Genomic DNA, 5505 nt, shown 5'->3' on the forward strand with positions numbered 1-5505 from the left:
CTCACACACACTACTGAAAATGCTCTCACACACACTACTGAAAATGCTCTCACACACACTACTGAAAATGCTCTCACACACACTACTGAAAATGCTCTCACATACACATGACAAATGCTCTCACACACACTACTGAAAATGCTCTCACATACACATGTGAAAATCCTCTCACATACACATGTGAAAATGCTCTCACACACACTATCCAAAATGCTCTCACATACACATGTGAAAATTTCAATAGAAACGGAAGGCATTTCAGTAGAAACAACGTTTTTTTTTTTTACTTTATTGTTAGAAACGAAGTTGGTCGACTGAAGGCATTTCAGTGGAAATGAACCTGTGTCCGAATTCCTGCCCTGATCCCTAACTACTAAAACCCTATATAGTGCAGAACTATATATAGTTCTCTGAATTTAAAAGCAATTCAGACACCCGTGCTCAGTACTTTTTTCTTTTGGGTGTTGTTCATAACGCGCTTGACACGGAAACAAAGTGGCGCATTACCGCCACCACCTGGTCTGGAGGCGAACTACTCCTATTTAACGCGGAGAATGACACTTATTTGTCAGAGTAAACTGAACGCTGAACGATTAACGGGCTCTTGCAAGGAGGCATTTTTTTCTGTAGTTTTCTTACACCTTACTGAAAATGGCTTGAAAATGAATCTGTCCGTGTTCCTGGCAATAATTCAACCGTTTTTCGTGAGATCAAACTGAAAACGAGCAGATATGCAGCATCACAGGACGGCAAGGACAAGCAGACATCTCAGAAGATTTCCTCTGGATGCCCTGACCAGACAGAATAACTTGTGAGTTAAACTTAAAGCTTTTTTTTTAGTTAAACTTAAACTTTAACTTAAACTTTGTTACTAATCGTGCTCAAGGTTACACAGTCTGCTGTGTAAGAGTTTAACATTCTTTTTCAAGTGAGTTGTGTAGTCCAATTACATGAAACACTTGTGAGTTCAAAGTTTAGAATTTTTTATTCAGAGTCAAACCATATCACTTGTTTTAAACAAAAACAAAACAAAAACTTTCATTTTTAAAAGTTTAAATGAAAATCCAAAAACCCAGCCAAATAAAAACCACGATATTTTCCAGAATTAATAAATACTTCATAATCTAAAATGTAAGACATCAAAATAAATAGAAACATTAAAAAAATGTGATTTAATTTCCTCAATGAAATAATTAATGTTGCATTTTCCAGGGTCTTCCACGTCTCTACTGCTTTACCAACACAAAGGTGTCTGTCCTGGCCCTTTACGCTGACGGTCAGTCCGACACAAGACTGGATTTTCGGTTGACCCGCAGGACCATCGAGCATCTGGGTCGATGGTCCTGAAGCATCAGCTTCGGGTTCCTCACACTCTGGGGGGTCACAGGAGACTGACGTCCTGGTGTTTCTTTTCTGGCTGGCGTGTGGCACATCTTACAGTGTGGTAGCCAGAGTCTTTGACATGACACGGTCCACCGTGAGCGATGTTGTCCACAGGACGGCAGACCGCATCCTCCAGCTGATGAGCAGGGTCACCCAGCTTCCCAGTGGGAATGAACTACCATAAGTCGCCTCTGGATTTTAGCAGCTCGCTTGGTCTTTCTCCTTCCAAAGGGTCACAAGGAGCATTGATGGCTGCCACATAAGAATAAAGGCCCTAAAAGAAAATGCAGCTTGTTATTTTAACAGGAAGCTTTTTTATTCCATTAAAATGCATGCTGTATGTGACTCTAATGCCAAATTTATAGATATTTTTGTTGGGAATCCAGGATCAATCCATGATTCACGGGTTCTACGTAAAAGCCCAATTTATGTAAATCAAACAAACCCACCTGAAGGATCCTTTTGGGTGATGGTGGGTATCCCTGCATTGCACATCCCATCATGCTGCTGACACCCTACAGGGAACCCATGAGGAATGCCATTGAGGCAGTTACAACCAGAACCACTCCAGAACACGCTCTGTTGTGAAGAGAGCATTTGGCATGATAAAGATGAGGAGGAGAGCAATATTTCTGGGGGCACTGGAAGTAAAACCAACATTTGCAATGAAAATCATTGCCTGCAGTTCAATTCTGCACATTCTGTGCATCAGCAAAGGCGACTGCTTAGCCACAGATGTTGAGCCACAGCAGGACCACACCAGGAACATGCAGGACGAGCAGAGTCACGTCTGTCTGCAAGGACAAATCTTTGCTTTCCTTTCAGCTCCAACTGTGACACACATGACTCTAGAAGACCAGGATTATTGTTAACATGTCTAAAAATAAATATTAACATATAAAACGAAATTCTAAATATGTACATCTGATATTTATATGAAAATCCTTTTAAGATTGTTAAAAATAGCTCAGATTTAAATAATACATGTAAATTATTCATTTTTGTTCATACATTTATTAAACAAATTGGAAAAACAATGGCTGCATTACATTTTAGAACAATAATTTCAACTCAAGTAAACTTAACAGACTCTCCTGTCGCTGTTCCTCCCTTCTAGCCCTTTCCTCCTCTCTCTTCTGGGTCTTTAACATAAACCTTTAACCCAGTACGACAACGATTAACCGTTTATTAAAATGAAGTCAAATCTGATCATATGTCTCTACCCATCTGGCACGAGCTAGCTTGAAAACAAACAGGCTATCTTTCTCCATCCGCAAATGGATCGGATTTTCCTCATCCTCGTCTGTCCCTACATATATGAACACATTTAAAACATGTGTTAATAACTTGTGACTACGGTTAGAAGTCACTGCTTTTTGATGTAATATCTAGCGTTTGTTTTTAGCCTTCGACGCTAATTCGCGTTAGCGTTAGCTTTAGCATTACTGAAATTGATGAGCTTCAAAACAATCTAGGTTGTTGATTGAGGAATATAACATATTAAACACATCATCTTAAGTATTTACAAATATATTTTACAACAGATACTGGATATTTTTTAATATACTTACACGTTTCGGTGGTTTTCCTTGCGCAACCGGCTGCCATTTTCGAATTCATTCATTCATTCATTCAGACGAATGATTATCTCGCGATAATCAGCCAACTTCCGTTTCTACTGAAATGTCTTCCGTTTCTGTCGAAAATTTCAGTAGTGTATGTGAGAGCATTTTGGATAGTGTATGTGAGAGCATTTTCACATGTGTATGTGAGAGGATTTTCACATGTGTATGTGAGAGGATTTTCACATGTGTATGTGAGAGGATTTTCACATGTGTATGTGAGAGCATTTTCAGTAGTGTATGTGAGAGCATTTTCAGTAGTGTGTGTAAGAGCATTTTCACATGTGTATGTGAGAGCATTTTCACATGTGTATGTGAGAGGATTTTCACATGTGTATGTGAGAGGATTTTCACATGTGTATGTGAGAGCATTTTCACATGTGTATGTGAGAGCATTTTCACATGTGTATGTGAGAGCATTTTCAGTAGTGTGTGTAAGAGCATTTTCACATGTGTATGTGAGAGCATTTTCACATGTGTATGTGAGAGCATTTTCACATGTGTATGTGAGAGATTTCACATGTGTATGTGAGAGATTTCACATGTGTATGTGAATGAATACATTTTCAGTTGTATGTATACAAGCATTTCACTAGTGTGTGTGAGAGATTTCATATGTGTTTGTGAATGCTAATTCTGAATTATGTCCTACACGGCACCTCATAGAAAACTGCCGACTGTATTTAAATTAGTGCTTTTGTCTTGTTAGAGGTAAGAACTTACCTTTAAGCTGCTGCTGTCGGTCTCCGGGCGGTGGTTAGTTCTTCTTTTCCAAACAAACTTACTGCTGCTGGGGGTTGGGGACCGACTTACGTCGTCTGAAAATTGTGTCCAGGCAGTGAAGGAAATCCTCGTTTAAATGTACAAGGAGAAAACGACTGAACTAATTAATATACAATGATTTTTGTTGATGTTGTTTTACCTTAATTGTCGAGTTGTCGCTCTGAGAAGCAGTTCAGATTATGGCAGAAATACGGCCCGCCAAATTTGCATTTCATTTAGTGCGCATGCGCACATCAAACTCAACCTAATAATTGTGCTTTCACAAAACGAAATATTTTACTTTGGTACCCTGTTATCATTTACATTAAAGTAAAGTAAAAAAAAAACAAAGACACATTGCATAACTTATAAAAATTGAGTTCAAGAGAGTAAATTAAAATTTTTATATTAATGCAATGAGTAGAAACGCATCAAACTGATGACAGCAATGGTTTACTTTTTTCAGTGTAGTCTGGTTAATTTCTTAAATGTTTAAATGACCCAGCCTGGTCTCCTGAATTTTTGTACACCATCAGTTCCTGACAGAAAAGGGTAGGTTTGGTATAGAAATTATACTTTATACTTTATTTTTTTCAAAGAGGTTTAACAACTGCATATTTAAAAGACTGTGGCACGTAACCCGTTTCCAGAGAGGTATTTATCATTGTTAATATGGGATCATTAATTAGGGGAAAAGTTTCTTTAAAAAGTCTAGTGGGAATTGGGTCTAACAGACACATTGAGGATTTGGAGGACGTAATAATTGATGTTATTTCCGCTTGATCCCCAATAGTGAAGCAGTCTAATGTTACAGAGGTTTCTATGGATGCCTCCATTTCTACCGCTTCAGCCTGTTCTGGGCTGATAGTAGGAATAACTTGATTTATCTTATGTCTAATATTTGAGATTTTACTATCAAAAAATGTAAGAAAATCATCAGAGCTGAGAGAAACAGGAACATGTGGTTCTACTGAGCTCTGACTGCGAGTTAATTTAGCAATAGTGCTAAAAAGAAATCTTGGATTGTTTCCATTCTCTGATATTAAGGTTGAATAGTACTGGCTTCTAGCTCTACGCAGATCTTTTTTATAATTTAATAGGCTATGTTTCCAGATATCCAGAGACTGCTCTGAACCGGACCGGCGCCATTCTCTTTCCAACTTACGGGTTTCTTGTTTAAGAGAACGAGTTTCAGCGGTAAACCACGGTGCTACTCGGTTTTGTCTAACGAACTTAGGTTTCAAGGGGGCAACAACATAGAGTGTACTCCTGAGGGCTTGTAAGGCATCATTAACAAAGTGGTCATTTATACTAGGACTGATGCTATGGGAGCTGGACTTAGAGTATTTTCTCAGAATATCACTAAGTACTGGCTGAACTGTGTGTTTAAACTCAGACACAGAACGGTCAGTTAAGGTTCTTCTGCAAACCCCTGAGTGTTTCCCGGCTGCTGGGAAGGCGCTGGGGTGCTAACTAAGTTAGCCCTGGTAGCGCGGCCCGCGCTATGAGTAACGACCTGGCTAGCCGGCTTAGCTTCCACTGTGCGGAGCCGCGCTTCTAACTGCTCCAGCCTGGCCTCCAAGTCTAACGCAAGACTACACTTAACACACCTACCGCAATCTTCACTAAAGGAGGCAGGATCATCACTTAACATATGGCACATGGGGCAGGAGAAAGGGGGAAAGGCAGAAGGAGTGGTGGCCATGCTAGGTTCTAAGCTAAGGCTAGCGGTGTTTAG

General features: G+C 39.5%; 1 long non-coding RNA gene across 2 annotated transcripts; it reads right to left on the bottom strand.

Moving 5' to 3' along the window:
* Positions 1-966: 966 nt before the first annotated feature.
* On the bottom strand, positions 967-2999 carry LOC144991166 (uncharacterized). 2 transcript variants are annotated; one of them, XR_013655106.1, is made up of 4 exons: positions 2955-2999; positions 2042-2231; positions 1833-1962; positions 967-1657 (listed from the first exon to the last, which is right to left on the bottom strand). It is a non-coding gene; the product is annotated as an uncharacterized LOC144991166 (long non-coding RNA). The 2 variants fall into 2 exon arrangements; XR_013655105.1 differs by lacking the exons at positions 2042-2231; positions 2955-2999 and having other exon boundaries at positions 1833-2035.
* Between the last annotated feature and the right edge of the window lie 2506 nt (positions 3000-5505).

Source organism: Oryzias latipes, chromosome 3 (assembly GCF_053564925.1).
Source record: "Oryzias latipes strain Hd-rR chromosome 3, Olatipes_Hd-rR_3.1".
In the NCBI taxonomy this organism is placed as follows: domain Eukaryota; kingdom Metazoa; phylum Chordata; class Actinopteri; order Beloniformes; family Adrianichthyidae; genus Oryzias; species Oryzias latipes.